Source organism: Chelonoidis abingdonii, chromosome 1, assembly GCF_003597395.2.
Source record: "Chelonoidis abingdonii isolate Lonesome George chromosome 1, CheloAbing_2.0, whole genome shotgun sequence".
NCBI lineage: Eukaryota > Metazoa > Chordata > Testudines > Testudinidae > Chelonoidis > Chelonoidis abingdonii.
Window position 1 is genome coordinate 292,869,066 of NC_133769.1, and position 23,675 is coordinate 292,892,740.

Sequence of the window (23,675 nt, forward strand, 5' to 3'; positions counted from 1 at the left end):
CTCGCATGGGGCCCCAACTGCACTAGCTTCAGGCTGCAGAGGCAGGGAAGTCGGAGTGGCAGAAGACCCTCTGTTACAAATGAGCTTTCCAGCATCTCCTTGGGCAGGAGACACATGAGACTCAGAGAGGTGCAGGGCCGGCGCTTGCATTTAGGCGACTTAGGCAGTCGCCTAGGGCGCCAGGATTATAGAGGGGGCAGCATTTTGCCGGGAGGGCTGCAGGCGGCTCCGGTGGAGCTGCTGCAGCCGTGCCTGCAGAGGATCTCCTGGTCCCGCGGCTCCAGTGGACCTCCCACAGGCGTGCCTGCGGAGGGTTCGCTGGTCCGCGGCTCTGGTGGACCTGCCGCAGACACGGCTGCGGCAGCTCCACCAGAGTTGTGGGACCAGAGGACCCTCCGCAGGCAGGGCTGCGGCAGCTCCACCGGAGCCGCGAGACCCGCGTGCGGGGCAGTGAAATGGCCTGGCGAATAGGGCGCCAGAAACCCTGGCACCGGTCCTGCAGAGGTGATGGCACCCTCAGGTCTTTTAAGAGAGGAGTCTTTCTGTAAATACAGGCTCACGGGATATTGGATGGAAAAAGCAGCAAGGCAGAGGGAGCAAGGGGATTTTTAGCAGGTGTTGGCTATTTCTCTTCTGGAAAATGTTGTTAGAGGTTTATTACTGTTCATTGATTGATTACACTGAACTAGATCCAAAGATGTGGTGTAACAATTTCATCCTGGAGCAAATCGTTAGAGCAGAGTCTAGAATTAAAACCCTGACACAACACTAACTATGTGTTACCATGTACCGTTTCATGTACAAAAATCATTATTTCTCCTACCACTTTCGAAGGATTTCGATCCCCCTTTCTGCATTCCCTATCCATGTTATACTCTCTTGCAGAGCACACTTTAAAAATTAATGCATTAATAAATTCCATCAGTAAAAACCCAAAGAATTCATGCTGGGTGCCATGAATAATTATAAAATCAATCATTGGGATGATCTTCCTAAATGTTATGTTCTTGCTCATTTTCAGTGCATTACTAATTTGGGGGCTGATCCTGCTTTCCTTGGGCTCCCCAAACTCCTGGATTGTCAAACAGAGCCCGATTTAATTCAAAGGGTCTGCCCTAATGGATCCAGTTGTGGAATCAGAGCCTAAATCTTTATTCCTAAAAATTCCTGTCCATTTCTTATGGAAGCCTGAGGGTAGCCAGCTTACTTCAGTTGCATCACAATGATGCTGCAATCTACATACCTAGTCTTTTGGATAGGGTCATAGGAAGGAATAGTAGGAAGATAACATAAGCAGCCGTTACATTTTATGAATTGCATGGCCCAAGCGGGTTCTCTCCAGACTGAACCAGGGAACAGACCTTTATCATCATCATTGTTATTATGTTATAATTTGTATTACTGTACATCCCACGAGCTCTTAGTCATGGACCAAGACCCCATTGTGCTTGGCACTGTACAAACACAGACCAAAAAGACAGAGCTTACCCCCTAAGTGTAAGACAAGAGGGAATACATGGACACAGAAAGACTGGGAGTACAAGGAGACAATGAGACCAACTTGGTCAGTATGATGGGCTGTGATCTCAACACACCTGCAGCCTACCCATTGTTATATTTTTTGTAGGCATCATGTCAAAGGAGAGCTTAAGGGGGGATTTGAAGGAGAACAATGAAGCGGAAGCATGAGAGAAAAACCTGAAAGTGTTTGTTTTAAAATGTAACAAGTGGGCAATGAAGGCTAGAGTCAGGGATGATCATAGAATACCAGGGTTGGAAGGGACCTCTGGAGGTCATCTAGTCTAATCCCTGCTCAAAGCAGGACCAATCCCCAGATAGATTTTTTTCCCCCCTAGATCCCTAAATGGCCCCCTCAAAGATTGAACTTACAATCCTGGGTTTAAGCAGGCCAATGCGCAAACCACTGAGCTATCCGTAGGTGGTGAGAGTTGATCTTTTGATACTGAATGAGAGACAAGAGGTAGGATGGAACTAGGTCATGAAGGATCTTAAAAGTGAAGACAAGTAGCTTATGTTTGATGCAATAAAAAAAAAAGAGGGAGCCAGTGGAGGATTCAAAGAAACAGATAACGTGGTCAAAGCAATGATCTTTGCAGCAGCATTCTGAATGCCTATCAGAAGGGCAGATTACATTTGTTAAGGCCAGTAATCACCACACAAGGTGATGAGAATCTGGATGATGAATGAAAAATATAAACATAGACAAGAATAACCATTTAATTTCTTAATGCTGAAACAATATTGTGATGTAGTGCCCTAGCCTTTGCGGCTCCCTGTTGGAGACTCCCAGTTCTATTACACCCTACTCCAGGAAGGAGAAGCAAAGGTAGGTCCTCCAAGCCTGCCTAGAGAGGCCTCATGGAAGTAGCCAATCAGACCCCAGCAGACTCAGATAAAAGGAGCTGCAAGGGCTATGTAGAATGGTTTTTGGCTGGGACCAGAGGGTTAAGGAAGGGTGTGCCTCTTTGCCCAAAGGCACTCAAAAGCTAGCTTGAGTTTGTTTTTGGCTGCATTTGCTTAACTAGGTTTTGCAGAGAGGGAGAGACCCTAAGAACCTTGACCCTGAGGCAAGTGTAAAGGAAAGAGGTACCAGATAAGAAGTGGTCCTGAGAAGAAGCAGCAATGAACTGAAGTTGAGCAGTGCATAACTGCTGTGTATTTCCCTGGGTTAGAACCTGAGTGGTGACTGGGCCTGGGTTCTACTATTGGCCACAGTGGCATAAACCCCAAGAAGGGGATGGGGCTTTTCTGAGAGCCTGAACAAGAACTGAACTTAAAGGACCCAGAGGCATGGCTGAACATCCAAGTGAGGGGAACAGAACTGTATGTTTATTGGACTCTTTATTACCTTGGAAGGTGCTCATTTGGACTTTGTGACTTGGCTGGAGTACAAAGCCATGGCTGACCCACCAAGGTTGGCTGGCAGCCTGCCGGGGTTGCCAGGAGCAAGAAAAGGACTGTGCTACCACACTCTGCCACTCAAGAAGTGTGTCCCCCTATTACAAATATAAACCAAAACCCTTTTAGATGTATGTGTTGAGGCAGTGATAGAGGGACTATTTTTTTGTTCTATGCTTGTGTAGTGACTAGCACAACAGGGTCCTGGTCCATGATTGGGGTTCCTAGGCACTACCACAATACAAATAAGTAAGAACCTCAACAAGCTGTCATATAAAAGAAGTTATGGATGAAATCCTGGCTCAACTGCAGTCCATGGAAGATTTGCTATTTGCTTCAAGGGGCAAATATTTCAACCTATAAATCTAAAACATACCTACTTTTCTGCCAGATTTTGGTGCAGATATAGTTGGTGCGTTCCAGTAGGAGAGACTGATGCAGTGGATGCATGTTTCTTTAGTGGTTTGGTAGCTGTGATTGCAGCTGAACATCCTGGAGTTGGAAGTACCAGGACCAGCTTCTAGCCCCCTATGTTCTGGTAGAGTAGAGATGTCACCAACTGACTGTGAAAATCTCCTTCCCTGAGGAGGGGACTATGTTTGTAACAATGGTCATGTCACCAAGAGTGAGAGCATGAGTGATCCATCAGTATTTGTATTTCAATGGTTTTCAGTGACAACTATCCTGCCACACATACACAGGAGTACTAGGGGTCAGCATTGAATACTTTAACAGATGTGTTGTAGAAACAATTATCACTGGTTGCTCCTCAGCCCAGTTTATTTAGTGTTAACTTATTTTTAACATATGTATTTATCAAATACACATACTCCTACTGTTTCTTCTAGGAAGCAAACTAGGCATTCAGATACTAGTGATGGGGACCATTCTAAGACGCCGGCTGGCTGGCTGTAAGCTTTTTCTCCACATTTCCCTGATTGCTTCTCTTAGAAATGTTAAAAACCAAGTACCTTTGTTCATTTTCTCTTTATATTTCATTAGTGAGTTGTGCATTTCATTAATTCAATGTCTCTGCTGATTTATTTTTCATTGGTCCTGTTGGAATATACACTGCAAAATCAAATACCAATCTCTCCCACGACACACACACACACACACACACTATATTTTATATGTATGTATATATATATATGTATAGTATTCACAGTGCCTTCTATGCTTGATCCTTCTTAATTAATACCAAATTCCTTCCTCGTTCAAGAAAATAACAGCATAATAAATTATCACACCATAACTTTATCATTCTTAAATAGTTTTCAGTGATGAGGCCTATAGGAGATGGTATATATAAAAACGTTTGGCCCATTTTCCTGCATTTCTTCCATACATTACTAAAGTAACACTCACATGTAAAGGACAGAAGCCAAACTTAGTCAGCAAATGGAGCTGTACAGAGGCACAACATAATTCTGGTGCAACATCCTGGCATCACATGAGCAATGTTTGTCAAGGCATATCAAGCTGCTGTTATGCTATCACAACTCAGCTTCAAACCATACAATGTAAAGATGGTGATAACACTCCATGATTATTTTCAAGTATCAGAGGGGTAGTCGTGTTAGTCTGGATCTGTAAAAGCAGCAAAGAGTCCTGTGGCACCTTATAGACTGACAGACATATTGGAGCATGAGCTTTCGTGGGTGAATACCCACTTCGTTGGCATCCGACGAAGTGGGTATTCACCCACAAAAGCTCATTCTCCAATACATCTGTTAATCTCTAAGGTGCCACAACAGGACTCTTAGCTGCTTACTGAATTATTTTATGGCTCTCTGGTGAGCCATATGATGTAATATGTCCATTCCTTTCACTTGTGGGTGATGAAAAGAGGGTTCTTCTCCTTCTAGCTAATAAGTTGGGGTGTGGAGAGACAACATTTGCATGATTGCTTTTCTCATTTATTTTCCCTCATGAGATGAGATGGGAGGAGGAGAAACACCACTTAAAGCTTGTGATAATCTATTAAAGGTGTTTTCTTATTCACGATCCCTCTTTATTTTAAACCAAAGATAAGTGGCTTTGCTTTCTGTTGTTTAATGTGACTGAAAAGTATGCAGAAGAGAAGAAGTTTTCATAAGCCAAATGATGTTCCTAGCCCCCAATCTGATTATACAGTATTGGCATAGTAGACAGTCTTCCCCCTGGTTAATGGAGCTGCTCAGTCCTGTATTGGCTATCCCTCCACTGAAGTAAATGCTTTCCAACAGGCAATTGAAGTATTTTTAGAAGTGTTACGTTAACATGTTGCTAGAGAAATTACATGGGTATTTAATGGGCTTTATGTTTACTACCTGTGAACTTCAGAATAGTGGGTTGCTAACATTGGTGTGAGTTGGCTTTGCGTAGGAGGGTTCAACTGGCAAACCAAACTCCATACAGTTAACCCTGCTACCAACAGCAGAACTATTGCCTGTAAAGCTGATGAGCTGCCATCTGACTGCTGCCCACAACTAATGGCCAAACACTAGATGAAACAGCCAATTGGAACAAATCTTTATCTTGTAGGTAGACTGAGTATGTTCATGCCTATGTGTGCACCTATCCTGAACATTACTGCCAAGGAGATTCAATTGGGACCTTCATGTTTTATAAGTAGCAGCTCTTTTAGAGGTTTTTAAGGTCAGACTTGACAAAGCCCTGGCTGGGCTGATTTAGCTGGGGATTGGTTCTGGTTTGAGCAGGGGGTTGGACTAGATGACCTCCTGAGGTCCCTTCCAACCCTGATATTCTATGATTCTATGATTAGGAGAGAGTAAAGGGATCCTCTCTCTGACCAATTCACAATAGTCTCACTTCAAAGTCACCATTAACAAATTCTTATGCTGATCATTCTCATTCTCATGCTCTTGTAAGATGGGAGTATGATGGCCTATTGTTTCGCTCTGACTTTTTTCCTTTAAACTGCTGATAAAGCCCATGACAAATGAAATCTTGGTCCTCTTTACCACTCTCTCTCTCTCTCTGGACTATTTGTCCAAAACAACAGGGGGGAAAAATGCACTCCGTGGGCTACAATCCACCACACCCTCTTCTTTTTTCAACATAAGAACTGTTTGGGGTTTTCCCAAAATAGAACAAAACCACCAAATAAATATTTTAAGGGACTCTAGCTAATTTTACTACTAAACTATAAATTCCTAAACAATTTCGCAAAGCTTTCCTCCTAAAACGATGGCCCAAGCTTGCTCCTTCTCTTCCTCCCTGAGCAGCTTCCTTTGTGAGTCTGAGCACTGCTGATTGTGCAAGAGCAGCCCATCACAACTTGTCAGAACTAGTGGAATGTACACTTTGACATTCAGCTTCCACTCTTCCTTTGGAGACACCAGTTTAATCTTTGCAAAGCATGAAATGCTGTTTCCTTGACACAAACCAGTATCGTGTTGCACCAGCAAAAACCCCTCATTTCGTCATGGAAATCTTGAATGATAAAATTCCCCTAGCATGCTTAATTTATGAACTTTCATTGCGAAATCCTTTACAAAAAAATTATAATTAAATAAACATGCAAACATCATGCAAAACCAAGACTTGGGCTTGTTTTCCTTGCCTCAGAATTCAAACACTCAAGTCCTGATAGAGGCTTTTAAATAAACAATATTCATCTTCACTTTTAAGTGAATGTTCAGTCCCCTTTACCAAAATTCAGAATAGCTGCTTAGCTATATCATATTATATGCTAAAATAAGCATCATGTTGTTTTACCTCTTCTTTAACGTTTTTTTAGCTGTTACTATTATGCAAGGGTTAAAGTGCAATTTAGGGATGGTCTAGTACTACTTACTTTCCCTAGATCAAATATTTTAGATTCTCATATAGGGCCAGATTCTGTCCTCATGCAACTTGCACTTGTGCAACCTCATTGAAATGGATGAGCTTGAACTGATGGCAGAATTCGGCTCATAATCCTTCTGCCTATTAACTTGCAGCACTATCTGATGAAGGAGGTACAAGATTAGATCTCAGCTTCCTACAGGCTGATGCATGCCATTCATAGAAGTTCTAACCAAACTACTCATAGAGCTGGTTGGGAAATTCTAACTGAAACAGGTTTCTCTTAAAAATACCATTTTGTGGAGGAAAAAATTGGTTTAGTCAACATAATGATTTTAGACACTTTGTGTTGGTGGGGGAGGGGAATGATATTGTAAAAGCATCTTTCCAATGTCCTTTCTTGACATTTTTGGAACAAAAATTTTGAATTTTTTGTTTTGAAACAACTTTTTGCTTATAATTATTTTTATGTATTAAAAATGTAGAGGGTCTCAAGCTAAATGAAATATTTCAAATTCATCAAAACAAAAGACATTAAGGACCATTAGCTACACAATTGACCCATTGAGAGGAGGCAGATACACCTTGTAACTCAGCAGGGTGTGCAGGGACTTGATTTGAACCTGCAGTTTACTCCATCACTGCTACAAGCCTGAACTAAGAACTTTGCCATTACTGTATGTAATTGATTTCATTTAATCAATTCTGGCTCTCATCTCTACCTTTTCCCCTTTATGAATAAACCTTTAGATTTTAGATTCTAACTAAAGGATTGGCAACAGTGTGATTTGTGGGTAAGATCTGATGTGTATATTGACCTGGGTCTGGGGCTTGGTCCTTTGGGATCGAGAGAACCTTTTTCCTTTATTGAGGTGTTGGTTTTCATAACCATTTATCCCCAGGACGAGTGGCACTGGTGGTGATACTGGAAGACTGAAGTGTCTAAGGGAATTGCTTGTGTGACTTGTGGCTAGCCAGTGGGGTGAAACCAGAGTCCTCTTCATCTGGCTGGTTTGGTTTACCTTAGAGGTGGAAAACCCGAGCCTAGGGCTGTAAGTGCCCTGTTTGAGCAATTGGTCCTGAACTGGCATTCTAAGTTGGGTCCCACCAGAACCATATCATCAGAAGTTATAACTTGGTGTCTCTAGGGATAACTTCATTATATATTTTCGATACCTGATAAATACTGCTTATCTCAGTAATCCATAATAAAATTGTACAGTTTTCCCTTTCAATATTAGGTTTATACTCCCAGGGTATTTTTTATTTAGGATATGAATAAAAATCTCTTAATCTCAAATAATTTACTGGAGCTCTTTAACATGTTGCTTTTAGCAGTATAGTGAATTCTCACACAATTCAGACAAGAGATTGCATCTGATTCTGCAATAAAATATAGCTGCTCATTTTGTCTAAGGTCTGGTTAAAAATTCAAGTACCAGCAGCCACCAGATCTATCTTTCTGCATGTCAGATATCAGGGTCTGGAATGGAATGCAGCTGGGTCAGAAGGTTAAGGGCTACATCGTTTATTCTTCTAAGGGCAGGCTGAGAGAAAATTCCCATCACTAGTTCCATGGCTGTGATATTGGAGTCCATAAAAACATGAATGTTGCTGACCTCAGAGACCAATGAATATAGTTGGCAGTAGTCCCAGATTTAGGATACCCTTACTTCCATTGACCCACTCACTTTACTTTCCCTTCCTTTATTGATAGGGAGTGTTTGTTATATTTAGTCCCAACAAAAGGCATCACTTGCTATGGGGCAGAGGGCCCACTGCCGCCCTCCTCCTCCAACTTTTCATAGTGAGTCACCAGCCAGTGCTGCAAGGTTCCCCTGAAGCCTGCAGGAGATACTCTGGGGTGGGCTGGGATAGAGCTCCTAATTGCCTCATTGTCAGCACCACCCTTTGTCTCCTGCTGACCAGACAGGAAGCAGCAGCAGCAGCAACCTGATCTGGAGTTAAGTGCAAAAAGTGAGCTGGGTCTTGATTCCTTGTGGCTGACCATCAGTGAGTCCTCCCCACTCCCTCTCAGTAGTCCCCAGCTCTCCTCCTTGGAGCTGGATGGTAAGTTAGCTCAGCTATAGGGCCTTAGCCAGCTTCTCGATCAGCTGTCCCCTTTCCCCCAGTTAGTCTTCAGGCTCAGAGGATTCAGCCAGCAGCCTTCTGCTGTTAATGTCTGTCTTGATATGAGGGAGGAGGCATGAGGCAGCATTTATCCAGCTCACTGATCATCATCTTGTCCCCACGCACTCTGCAAGGCTTTTGGCCGCAGTCCCTTAAAGACACAATGATGGGGTTTTTCATAGATTCATAGACTCTAGGACTGGAAGGGACCTCGAGAGGTCATCGAATCCAGTCCCCTGCCCTCATGGCAGGACCAAATACTGTCTAGACCATCCCTGATAGACATTTATCTAACCTACTCTTAAATATCTCCAGAGATGGAGATTCCACAACCTCCCTAGGCAATTTATTCCAGTGTTTAACTACCCTGACAGTTGCCTCCCAAGCATCACTTATTCCCAGGACTGCTTCCTCTGTATCAATATCTTCTGGGGAGCTGATGCGCGGTGTATAAACATAACTGGATCTTGCCAAAATTTAGGCACCACTACACTTAAAAAAAATTACGCTACCTTGTCAGAGAGAGCAATTCAGGAATTCCTCGAGTCTAATCCTATCTCTAATATTGACTACCTCTGTGTTGTTGGGCAAATCACTTAGCCCTAACTTCTAATAGTTCAGTGAGAGCTTTGAGTGCACGGTACCTCAGAAAAATTAATCCACTTATGCAGATGCCTCTAATGTGGATTTAAGGTACTTAATGTTAATAATCCAAGTTCACAAATGTTGACTTTAACTTGACTCGGTTTTTCCCATCTGTATCTTAACAGGACTGGGGTGAAGACTATATAATTTTGTAAAGGGTGTTAAATATGAAAAAGTGATAAATGTGATTATTAAGTCGGGCTTCCAATGTAAGTATAATAAAAATGCTTGGTCCATATGCAATGTCTTAAATAGCAGTCAACAACATAGCAATAGAAAAGTTGTGCATTGCATGGGAATTACAACAGCTATTTTCTAGGAAATGTGGCAAAGCCATCTGAGTAATCAGTCTGGGTGAACAAAATTCTGAAAAAAGGGGAAAAGTGATATTTCCCAGCCTTGTGTCCGATGCACTCCCCCATTGTAATGCATAATTGTGGTAAGCAACCACAGTTATACAGAAGCTATAGAGTATAAAACTGAACACAGCAAGGGGTAAATTTACCCAGTGTATGGTATTAGTATATAACCCCAAGGTGTCAGATGAATAATGAACAGCACTAAGGATGTCTTCCAGGGGCATCATTTCAGAAAAATTCTAGGGAAGGCAAGGTTGTGTCAGCTTTCTCATGTCTGCCTCCCTGCTGTGGCCACAGCTGCTTATGGGTGGTTAGCAGACTAGTCCCCCTTCCCACTCCCTCAGGATGAAAGAGCTGACCAGGACTCTTATATGGACCCAGCATGTGATAACCTGGGTCAAGTAACAAAGTGAGTGGCATTTGGAAGAAAGACTTAATAAATCAGATCCCACAAAGCAGGTACATGTCTCGAACCAAGTTAATCTGGGTAACTGCATTCATGGTCCCCTTGGGTTCTTTCAATGCACCTGCTGGCCAACAAGAAGGGCATGTAGGAGGGCGGCATCCCATGACACTATCTGATTTTGAAACTGCTGGGCAACATCAGTGTTTGTCCATATCCATGGTCGACAGCATATTGCCCAGATATTGGTGCATGGCTACATGGACTGCATTTTTAAAATTGCATTCTATGTAGTTACCATGCTGTGCTGCCACCTGGATAAATCCTGTAAAAATAATTCAATTGTTCATGAATTAAGGCTGAAAAGATTACACAAATCCTGCAGCAAACCACATTACCAAGCCGGAAGAAATGTAAAAAGATAAAACCATTAACATTCTTAAGGCAGCTATATTCCCTTTTAGCTGCTAATGTTTCTGCCCACGTTCCATCCATGACCATATAACTAACTGGTGCTATTCTATCCTCACTCTGCCTATTTTTTTAGCACTAATTGTGAATGTCAGTTTAGGTGCACAAGTATTCTGAATTATGCTCCTGATTCAGCATAGTATGTGCTTAACTTTAAGTGCCTGAGCAGAACCATTGACTTTTGTACTTTGCTGAATTGAGCTCAGTAAAAGGAGTTGAAATGCTCAGTGATGGACAAACTAGACACTACTAAATAAGTCATATTAAACTTTTGCCTAAAGTTGGAACCAAGTAACATCTTGATTTTTCCTGGCTCTTGCCAGGGCAGGAGGAAATAGTCTCTCTGACCTGTCTAGAAAAAAGAACTACCATAAATCCCCTAAGAGAATCTATTCTTTTGAGATTTCCATCTTTTCTGTACAAAGTTTTGGAGATCAGAGGTTCTCACCTGAATGAAACTGCCAAGTTCTTACTGTTCATCCATCATTAGCGTGTCTAACATCTGGACTACTATTGACAACGCTGTTCATTCTTTGCATGGGGCATGTTTTATTTAAGGGTATAATGCTCATTGGGAGAAGAGTATACTAGGCAATAAATCTAGTAGGTGATTAAATGCTGAAGTCACATTTTATTTTATTTTTTTGCCTCAGGAGGCTTTGAAAACCCTGTGCTGTTGACTTATTGGAGTTTCCAGTGACATCTCTTTGGCTGAAATAATTTAACCAATCAGTGGCTTAAGATCAGGTTCATCTGTATAGAAACGGAATGATATGATCATCTTCTTGTCATGTCCTCCTACTGCTTCCTGCCACATCTGTGCACATGCAATTGCCCACTCATTGCACTCTGCCAGGTCACTGCACTGGGTGGTAAGTGCTTGACTGCTGGGAGCTGGAGCACACACTCTACTGGGTCATTCTCTATTCTTGTTTGCCATTACTGAACCTTTGTCTGTTTGGGTGATGACTGTCATGCTGTCTGAAGTGGTTCCCAACTGTGAGTGCCAACCCCAGGGCAGACTGTTAAGAGCAGGCCAGAAAAAACAAACTGGTGATATGTTGTATTAATAATTTGTGAAACTCTTTGCCAGGGGATGTTGTGAAGACCAAAACTATTGCAGGGCTCAGAAAAGAACTACATAAGTTCCTGGAGGATAAGTCCATCAATGGCTATTGGCCAGGATGGGCAGGGATGTAACCCATGCAAGGAGTATCCCTAGCCTCTGTTTGCCAGGAGCTGGGAGTGGACAACAAGGGATGGACCATGTGATGGTTGTCTGTTCTGTTCTTCCCCTCTGAAGGACTTGGTATTGGTCACTGTCAGAAGACAAGATACTGCTCTAGATGGACCATTGGTCTGATCCAGTATGGCCATGCTTATGTTTGTAACCCTTCTGCCAATTGGAGTTGGCAGCAACAATGGCCAGGTTCAATTTCTAGGGCAGAGGTCCCCAAACTGTGGGGCACACCCCCCTATGAGAGTGTGATGGACAGTTGTGGGTGGGGGGGACACGGCTAGAGCCTGGCCCAGCCCTCATGGAGGGTGGGGAGGGAGCACCACTAGCTCCACTCCTGGCCCCAGCTGCTGGCCCTGTGCCCAGGGCCCTGGCTCCCAGCCCAGGGCCCCAGCTGCCAGCCTCAGCCCCCAGCTGAGGCTCTGCTTCTGTCCCCACCCCCAGCTATGGCCCCAGCCTCAGCCCCTTACCCCTATCTGCATCCCCTTCTCCTAGAGCCTTGGCCTCACTCCCAGCCCTGACTCTGGAGGCATGGACAAGGTTAAGGGGGAGGGCATGTGAGGTACAAAGTTTGAGGACCACAGACCTAGGCGTTCCTTTTCAACAATACAACATAGAACTGGCTCAAGTCCTTACTCAGTAACCTGGGACAATTACACACCACCATTTGGGCACGTCTGAGAGGCAATACTGCCCCTCTTGCAAGCAGAGTCTGGATGTAGAAAAACTTTTAATAAAAAGGGAGAAGGTAACCCAGCGTTAACTTGGGAAAATGCTGCAAGTAGGATTCATAAACATAAATCCATGAGAAAAAACACTCACCTGAGAGTACATTGGGCAGTGTCATTTACCTCAGATTCTGAAACCCAACAACCAAAAGTTCCTTTAACATGACCCTCCCTTCACCCTCCAGCTCACCCCGCTCACAGTTGTTGTTTTTGGTTAGTGAAGACCCAGATTTCAGAGGTACATTTGCATTAGTTCACCTCTTACCCTGTCAGGCATGGGTGGCAGGTATCATAGGCTGGGGTTAAGCTGTGCCTCCTCAAACAACCAAGCCTGGCCCTGCCCATAGTCCCCCCTTCCCCAGGTGCCGCCCTCCTGTTTCCCACTCAGCGCCGCTCCACTCTCCCTGTAGGGTGGCCCTAGCTCAGGCCACCATGCCAGCCACACCACCTGCCCTCCTGGTGCTCCAGGGCTCAAGGGAGCTGTGGACACACTGCCTGCCCTCCTATTGCTCCAGGGCTGGGAGGGCGGGGCTGTGCCACCTGCCATCCCTGCACTCTGGGGCTGGGAGGAACTAGCCAAGCCGGCAGCAGGGGGGAGCGCTGGCTTCTGCTGGGGGGGGGGGGGCGCACAGAAGGGGCAGGGATGGGGTCTAATCTCCCCCCAGCCAGTGGTTCACGTGCCTCCCATGTTGGCAGGGATGGGTCTGTGAAAGGCATCTTGCTCACTTTGCTGTCTGGGCACCTGCTCTGGCATCAGCTACTCCGCTGGCCCCACCACCTAAGACAGCTGTTAGTGGGTGAACCTCACTGCTAGGGTACACTGGGCAGGGTCGTTCATCAGAGGTACTAGCCTAGCCAGGTCTAAGCACTAGACCTGCTTTATTAGTGGTTTTAGGTCTATTAGTCTGTAACAAAAACCTCTCAGTTGAGTCTTAATGCTTGTAGCCAATCCTGTAACAAAAACTAAAACATGTATTAACTGCCACTTTGTTTTCCTAGTTATTACAAAGTGAAAGCAGGTAAATTAATCTATGGTTTTAAAAAGTGACAGCTGTACTAATCTGTCAGCTCTGAATGTCTTATAGGGCTAACCCAGGCAGACCATGGACATCTCTGCTTCGGTTTCATAGCTCCAGCACTGAGTCCAAACTGCAAAAGAAAGATGAGAAATTTTCTGATCAGCTATTTATTTCCTTCTTCCAGAATTCAAGCTGATGGGGTAAGCCCTTTTAAACATAGCCTCTTCATGGGTGTGAAGGGGCAATAGACAAAGACTTTGTATTGTGATGTCCCACAATGGCCATCTAGTTTTGATAGATCGCCTTGACGAAGAAGGGATGATCCCACCTGGCTTGGTTCACAGTTTCAAAGCAAACTTTTTTTTTTTACAGTTATAAAGTGAAAACAAATATTACCTTATAGCCTGGGATACAGATATTATACATGAGGTTAATGCATGCAGCAACTTATAAGCACTTCATAAAGTCTAAACACAATATTATAAGTCCAATACCCATCTTAATCATACTAACACAGGTGAAACAGATTCGTTTCCAGCAATGAATATCAGCCCAGTAATGTCAGTGCTCGTATGAGGCCTACAGCCTTGGTAAGTACTGGCACTGGTTTGCTAGTGTCACAACAATGTTAGGGGTTTAATCATGTCAAGAAAACTTTGTGACTTCAATATCAGTGTTATACCATAGAGCAGATATCTCAGATCTGTGCATTGCCTTGTGCGCTCTAATCTACTAGAACCCACACTTGTCAGAAAGTAGACAGCTCTAGGCTGCCATGCAGGGGCGATGTAACAAGCTTGCACTCCACTTTCCATGACTTGTTGTAGACCATGGGAAGTTCCGCTTCTAGGGTTTGACAGACAATGGCCTCCTGGCTCCTGTTTGTCTCTTTGATCTTTATAAACGCAAGGGGCCTTTCAGGAACTCTTCAGGCAACTGCTCAGATCTCCTGTAGCTGCCATGACTTTTCCTGTTCCTTGCTCCTGAATTCCTGGCTTTGACCTGGACTTCCCCTCTTGACTCAGACCTTGACCTTTGGTATTGACCCTCCCCTGGAACCCAACTATGATTTTCTCTGCTATTCCCAGCCTCAGGTTTTTGTCTGCTCTGACCCTTGGCCCCGACTACACTTGGGGGATCCTGACAACTAGCAACTTCCCAGTGTATATCAGGAGGAGGATGCAAGGATGTAGAGGATGTCACAAGTAGGCTTAGGGCATTCTGCAGTATGGTGGGAGGCAGTGTTAAGCACAGGGTCTAGCGTCTTTGAGTGAGGAGGCATTTTCAGCAGAGTAGTAGCAAAGTGCCACTGCTGTTGATAGCAGAGTGACCAGGGCTGCACCCCACTTTGATGTAACCAGCTTGCTGAGACTGTTACAGTAGAACTTTAGAGTTATGAACACCTTGGGAATGGAGGTTGTTTGTAACTCTGAAATGTTCATGGGGTAGCTACATCCCATCATGGGAACCAGGTCACACATGGGGTGAAGAAGGGAAAAAGAATTGACTAGAACTTTGTCAGGTACTATGTTTGTGACCCTGACTACAAACATGGTAGTACAACCCAGTGGCCAGAGTTAATAGGGTAGTCCACCTCTGTGGGATTGTGTGGCCTATTGGGGGAAATGGGGCACCACTTTAGGGGTTGTGGCACCCAAGGGAGGGGGACGTGGGCCCTCCCTGCTCCTCCAAGTCCCAGCCCTGGCACTGGTGGTGGTGCTCACCACTGAGTCAGCAGGGATCCTCCTGAAACATGCTGACTGGTTCCCCCTTTCACTCACCAGAGAAGGTTCTAAATCCCCTGGGCTGCTTCCTCTCCTTTCTCCTTCAGTGATGCTCCACATTTCCCCTAGGTCTCTGGGGTCCTCCAATGCCTAGGTCCCACTGGTGCGGTCTCTTTCTGGGACTCATCAGGCAGTCTGGAGTCCATCTGGGCTTCTGCGTGCTTTGCTCTTGGGGTCAGGGCCTGCAGCCACTCCCTGGGGAGAACCTGCAGTCTGTGTCCTCACCCATCAGCAGCCTACCTAGATTGAACTGGGCTGCTTCCTTTTATACTCTGCTTCCAGACTGAGCATGCTCAGCAGAGTCTGAGGGGCGGGGCTTCCTCAGCCTGCAAAGCACAGTTAAACCTTTCAGGGCTGGTGCAGGGTAGGTATACCCTGTAACAGTAACTCTGAACAAAATGTTCTGGTCATTCTTTCAAAAGTTTACATCTGAACATTGACTTACTACAGCTCTGCAGAAGAAAAATGCTACTTTTAACCATCTTAATTTAAATGCAACAAGCACAGAAACAGTTTCCTTACCTTGTCATGTCTTTTTTTAACTTTCCATTTATTTTTTAGTAGTTTACATTTAACACAGTACTGCACTGTATTTGCCTTCTGTGTGTGTGTCTCTGCTGCTGCCTGATTACATCCTTCTGGTTCCAAATGAGGTCTGTGGTTGATTGGCCAGTTCACAACTGGTGTTCATAACTCTGAGGTTCTACTCTATTTTGTATACTAACCTTCCCTTTAGTCTTCTCGATGTGGGTTCTAAATGAATGTGCAGTTCAGAGTAACACCAAGGTATATGGGATTTATGGAATGGGAAGTTTTGTCCCAAGCCAACTGATGTGAATATATACAAACACCGATAGCTTTAAAAGTAACTTTGGCCTAACACCACCATCACTTTAAACTTGTGAAACTAGCTGTCTGTCAAGCTCCCCAGGCTGACCACTCCTCATGTGTTTTAATGCCTCTGAATCTGAACAGAGCTCTGGTGCTGTCCCTATGGAGCGTATAGGCACACTCTCTGTCTAGCACCCCATTTCTGAGAGTTAAAACCACACAGTCCAACTTCCCAGTCCATGGAATCATTCTTGACCCTTTAGATCCCCCCACAGCATAAACACAGCCCTGTGATGTTTTGGGTCCACCGTTTACTTCTTCAACAAGTACAGGGAAGTGTAAGACATCATATGTGACTTACTTTGCACTGGATTCTAAAACACCATTGCTCTTTCTTTAAAAGCAGGTGAAACAGAGTAAAGATCATATAGAAAACAACACATCCTGAATGCAGTGCCCCTCTCTCTGGCTCACCCTTCCCTTGGGGGTAGGATTGCCAACTTTCTAATGGCACGAAACTGAACACCTCTGCCCCACCCTTCTCCAAGGCCCTGACCCTGCTCACTTCATCCCCTCTCCCTCTATTGCTCACTCTCCCCCACCCTCACTCACTTTTACCAGGCTGGGGCAGGAGGTTGGGATGAGGGTGAGGGCTCCAGCTGGGGATGTGGGCTCTGGGGTGGGGCTGGAGGGTTTGGGATGCAGGAGGGGGCTCTGGGCTGGGGCAGGGGGTTGGGGTGCAGGAGGGGGTGTGGGCTCTGGGAGGGATTTTGGATGTGGAAGGGGACTCCGGGCTGGGGCATGGGTTGGGGTCCAAGAGAGGGTTCAGGGTGTGAGATCCCAGCAGTGCTTCCTGTGGGTCCCAGAAAACAGCTGCCAGGTCCCCTGCAGCCTCTAGGCACATGGATGGCCAGGGAAGCTCCATGTGCTGCCCTTGTGCCCAGAGGTGCCACCTCGCAACTCCCATTGGTCGTGATTATTGGCCAATGGGAGCTGCAGTGCTGATACTAGGGGTGGGGGCAGCGCACAGACCCTCTCTGGCCACCCATGCACGTAGGGGCCACAAGGACCTGGTGGCCGCTTCTGGGACCTGCGTGGAGCTAGGGCAGGCAAGGAGCCTGCCTTAGCCCCAGACCTCCGCTGCACCACCAACCAGACTTTTAATGGCCCGGTCGGCAGTGCCAACTGGAGCCAGCAGGGTCCCTTTTTGACCAGGCATTCCATTCGAAAACCAGACACCTGGCAACCCTACTTGGGGGGGGGGGGATCTGTGTTCATGTAGGCAGGGTTCCTTCCCACCTCATCAGACTCCTGCAGCAGCTTCCCTCTTCTTGAGGTGGTATAAATGGCCAAAGACCCCCAAATAGAGCAGCTCCTGTCATTTTATAACTTTCACCCCCTGTCAGTAGACTCCTTGATGAGATTCCTCATGTGATCCCATACCCTTGTTAGATGACTGAAATTGTCCTTCACAATCCAGTTCTCCTGAGTGGGAGCCAGTCTCTTGTGTAAGATGTTTCTATTTGAACAAAGGAGCATCCTGGTTTATTGGAAAGAAGACTGAGTAGATCAGGGGGGTCTCATATTTTTACATAGTGTGGCCCACATTGTAATGGAAAGACTGGCTTTCGGACTACTTCCTCTCCTACTGACAACTGCATAGTCCACCTCCACCCATTTCCAACTGCATAATATGTCTGTGACAACTACAACAACAAGAAAGTTCCTAATGTATTTTTAGCTGTCTCCTAATGGAATTTATTAGGAGGAGGAGCCAACAATATTCAATCCAATACCTCTGCAGGCCGCCAGTGTGTGCTCTGTGGACCAACAATGGTCCATGGATAACTGTCTGGAAACAATGGACCAGATAATATAACGAGTCTCTCATCTCTAGTTTCTATAATTGTACTCATTGTTCTTTACTCTTAATAGAGTACAATGAAATGTTGCCCTCAATGTCACCCATGAAAACCTACTAAAACAACTGAAGGCAGAAAGGGGCCTGTAAGCTTTGTCTATCTTGTAATCCACAGTAGCTGGTGTCGTCTTGTCCCCCACCAACTTCATAGTGTAGACAAATATTTAATAACGGGCTCTTCAATCTAGCAGAGAAAGGTATAATATGATCCAATGACTGGAAGTTGAAGCTAGACAAATTCAGACTGGAAATAAGTTGTACATTTTTAACAGTGAGAGTAATGAATCCTTGGAACAATTTACCATGGGTCATGGCAGATTGTCTTCCTGTGACAATTTTTAAATCAAGATTAGATGTTTTTCTAAAAGCTCTTCTGCAGGAATTATTTGGAGGAAATTCTATGGCCTGTTCTATACAGGAGGTCAGACTAGATAGTTACAGTGGTCCCTTCTGGCCTTCAAATCTACAAATCTATAAGCTCCCTCATCATTCTGAAAGCGAGCAATTACCCCACCATCTTTGCTGCTATCCCACCATTGTCACCCATATTTTACTTTGTTCTTGTATCCCTTTTCCCATATGTTGCAGCTGTCACTACCTTTGTAGCACTTGTCCTCTAACATGGTGTCAAGGTATTTTTCCCCCAGTTTGAACTTTCGCGTCCAAAAGTGGGGAACTGCATGTACCCTTCTAAGCTTAATTCCTAGCTTAGATCTGATAGCGCTGCCACCAGCCAAAATAAAGCGTTTGGCACACTTTCTGTTCCCCTAAAACCTTCCCTGGGGAACCCAAGACCCAAACCCCTTGGGTCTTAAAACAAGGAGAAATAAACCATTCCTCCTCCTTTCCCCCTCCCAGACTCTCCCCTCCCTGGGTTACCCTGAGAGACTACACTGATCCAAACTCCTTGGATCTTAAAACAGAGAGGAATTAACCTTTCCCTCCCCACCATTTCTTTCCCCCCACCAATCCCTGGTGAGTTCAGCCCCAATCCCCTTGGGTCTTAAACAAGGAAAAAATCAATCGGTTCTTCAAAAAGAAAGCTTTTAATTAAAGAAAGAAAAAAGTAAAAACTATCTCTGTAAAATTAGGATGGAAAATGTTTACAGGGTATACAAATTCATATAGCCTAGAGGGACTCCCTCCCCCTAGCCTGAAATTCAAAGTTACAGCAAACAGAGGTAAAATCCTTCCAGCAAAATACACATTCACAAGTTAAGAAAACAAATATAAGACTACTCCGCCTTTTCTAGCTAGTACTTACTATTTTGAACATGAGAGACTGTTTCAGAGAGATTGGAGAAAGACCTGGTTGCACGTCTGGCCCCTCTTCGCCCCAAGAGCGAACAACGAACAAAACAAACAGAACAAACAAAGACATCCCTCCACCAAGATTTGAAAATATCTTGTCCCCCCATTGGTCCTCTGGTCAGGTGTCAGCCAGGTTCACTGAGCTTCTTAACCCTTTACAGGTAAAAGAGACATTAACCCTTAACCATCTGTTTATGACACATGGACATAGCCTAATCTGATGCCACTGGTAATGGTTTTTCCTGTATTCAACTGACAGCGAGGTCAGATTTCTCTTTCCTCCTCGTCCTTCCTCCTTCCCCCATTCTGGAAAATGTAATTCTCCTTCTACAGGCACCTCTACTTACAACACAAGGTGCTATAGGAGCATGACCTAGCTGGCAAGGGGATTCATTTCTGCTGATACTTTAATTCAATTCTACCCATGGGTGGTAGATAATTGTAATTGCTGCTGCAGGGAGCTGGGTGTATTCCAACCGAGACACCTCTATGAGTGGACACTTGTGACATACTGGGAAATAAAAGTAACTGAGGACATTAGTTGACTTGACCTGAGCTGGCAGGTTTTTATTGTACTATGTCTATATTCCAGTAATTTATATTTAAAAAAATCCCAACAAAACATTATGTCTGAGATAGGAAAAATCCCAAGGATAGTCATAGCAGAGTGTGAAATGTACTATCTAAGCTCCTAAACCTATGGGTAACAGGGGCATAAAGGAAGGTGTTATAGTAGAGCCCCATTGTGCTTAGGTCTCGGAGGCCTTAAGGTATATTTCAGCCTTTGCAGCACACTCTCCTGCTTCTATATGTTGCTGTCTCACACACTGATCCTGTTGTTCAGGGCTTTGGATATGACTTTTCTTGGCTTTTACAATAATATTTCGTATTTTTATAATATAAATGGCCATGTTCTGTCATTCTTACTTATGCCAAGTACCATTAAAATCAATGGGACTACTCAGAGTAAGGTACTTATCAGTATGAATAAAGGTGGCAGAATTTGGCCCTATTTTATCTACATTTCTCTTGTGCTCAGCACTTGACCCCCATGAGTTAATATGTATTTGCATTTCATTTAAGGCCTTCAAAGTGCTTCACAAAGGTAGGTAAGTAATATCATCCTCAGCCTACCGATGGGGAAACTAAGTTACTGAGATGCTGAATGGTTTGCTCAAGGTCACATGTCAGAATAAGAACAGGAACTCAGATATACTTAACCCCTTTTACAAGAGAGTCCTCCACTACTTTAGAGGCAGAAAAATGTCTGAACATCTGTTCTGTACCGTATGTACTCTGTTTATACTATGTATTTTACAGAAACTGTTTTGGAATGTTGAAGTAGCCCCAGCAGAGAGGGATGGGCCAAGCTGCATAGCACATAATGTGTATTGAGCCAAATCCGGCAGTATGGCCAAAAGACACAGAGTACAAACCAAGTGATTGCATGCAAAGCTTAAAGCTCTGTCATATGCTTCCCTGACCTTTATGCTGCTCTATGCACATTGTCCCTAGGCCAGGGGTTCCCAAACTTGATTTGCGGGCTTGTTCAGGGTAAGCTCCTGGCAGGCCGCAAGACACTTTGTTTACTTACCGCGTCTGCAGATTCAGCTGAACACGGCTCCCACTGGCTGCAGTTCGCCGCTCCAGGCCAATGGGAACTGCGGGAAGGGTGGCCAGCATGTCCCTCAGCCCGTGCTTCCTGCAGCTTCCATTGGCCTGGGACTGTGAACCACAGCCAGTGGGAGCCACGATCGGCTGAAGCTGCAGATGCAGCAGGTAAACAAACTGGCCCGGACCGCTAGGGGCTTTCCCTGAACAAGCGGTGGCCTGACTTTGAGAAGCACTGGTCTAGGGAGTGCGTGTTTTCTATATTTGACTTTAAAACCCAAATGCAAAAATGTTTATATAGCTCAGCTGGATAATGCCCAGAAGCACATGTAATCTAATATATGGCAAATTCCTACAGTATTACTTCTTGTAGCAGGAGCATATAGAGAACATCAATACACAGAAACCTTTAGATCAAAGTGGGGCACTACATGCTCATTTACAAACCCACTGTTGTCTAGTATATTCATTGAATGCAAAATATTGTATTGACATATCAAAGTATAGATGTGTTGCCAAAGGATAACAATAGAAACTTGGCATATCTGACAAAGGTAGATACAATAAATCAAGATATACCAACAGTACATGACATAAATAAAATTCAAAAAGCTAAAGCTCTTGCTAGTGGAACTGACATGCTCCAAGAAGCCAGATGTTATACAGTTACAGTCCCCAGGCTGTTTTCTGACTATTCATACTTTGCAAGAGACCTACTGTGGCAATGGTAATTTGAATGATATTTAGACAATGGAATCATACTGTTTCTCAGACATCCTGTTAGCTAATTAACCTATCTGATGCCCCTAGACTACTAGCTACAAATAAATCATCCAAATAACAGAAATAAAATCATATTCCTATTAACAGGGTTTAGTTTTCAATGTTACTTGCTAGTATGGGTGAAGACTCTTTTTAATACAATTAAATTTCAATGTTTTGCTAAGGTAAGTAGAGTTGCTTTGGCACTGAAGTTGATTGTTGCCACTGCCCACCCTGATAGACCGTGACATGGGCATACAGCTCTGTCTCTGCTCAATTGACCTAATGCAATGTTATCTGGTCCCTCAAGCTATTCCCATACACCTACTTTGTGACTCTTGAATCCAGTCAGGATTTCTTTTTCTGTGCGTTTTGCTTATTGATTTTTTGTTGTTGTTCTCAGTGTGTTCTATCACTCACCAAACAGGCATCTATTTGTGGAAGCCTTATAAAAAGATATGAATGGATTACTTTAACATTGTTCTTTCTGGCTTCTTTCCAATGTTCTGCCTTGTTTTTAATCAAAATGGGTGGAATACATGCTGCACTTGCCTGCACTGCTCTAAATCACTTTAATAAACCTACTACAGAACTCACTCAAATGTAGCAAAACTTTAGTACTGACAATCTGTCAGCACTGTAAGGCATTTTCTTTACCAGAATGTGCTGCTAAATGCTCTGCCCATACAGTTTCATGTCTGCATTCATAAAGGGAAAAAAATCCCCTTTTTATTATCTTGAGAGGTCTCACATATGTCAGTCTAATGAAAGATGCTATTGTATTATCAAATATACCTTGTCCACATTTTTTTTTCCAAAGATCCGCACAACTACAAACATTTTCTGCTCATTTCAAAAGTAACCTTTTTTCTTCAAATAAAAGTCTACAGTTTGGTTGAAGGAACACTTGGTTACCGAAATAAAAATAAAATTTGTTAAATAATTGGAAAAGGTATTTTAAGGAAAGATGGATCTTCCTATCAAGTGCTAGAAATAAATTAACATTGTCAGCCAAAGTTCTTGACTGGAGCTGAATGAATACTGGGGGAGAACAGTTTCTGTGAATATTTGCTCAATTTTTAAATGATTCCACTTCTATCATGTTCACATCATGTTTTGCATACACTTCCAGTATGCATTCACGGAGTCAAGTTTTGCTGGCATGTATATTTACAGAAAGGGAATTCAGAACCTCAGTGATGAGTATTCGCTCCATAACGACCTAGTCTCATTGCCACTGAAGAAAATGGAAAGATTTCCACTGATTCCAGTAGGATTTGGATCTGGCCCTCAACTGGAGAACTGAAATAAGACCATGTCTCTGATTTTACCAATCACACTAACTAAAACAGCTCAAATAGGGAGTATTGGATACTTTAGAAAATAATATGTGATCGTTTGAATAATGAATGAATTGGGAGAAATTACTCTGCTCAAAAATACGTAAGCCAAAAAGGTGCAAAATGTGATGGATGGATTGTTGTGAATAATTCACATCAGTTTTATTCATGACATTAAAAAGAGAGAAGGTTCAGAAGAACCTTAGAGTTACGAACACCTCTGGAATGGAGATTGCTCATAATTCTGAAACATTGGTAACTCTGAACAAAATGTTATGGTTGTTCTTTCAGAAGTTTACAGCTGAACATTGACTTAATACAGCTTTGAAAGTTTACTATGAAGAAGAAAAATGCTGCTTTTCTTCTATTTTTTTAGGAGTTTATGTTTAATACAGCACTGTACTGTGTTTGC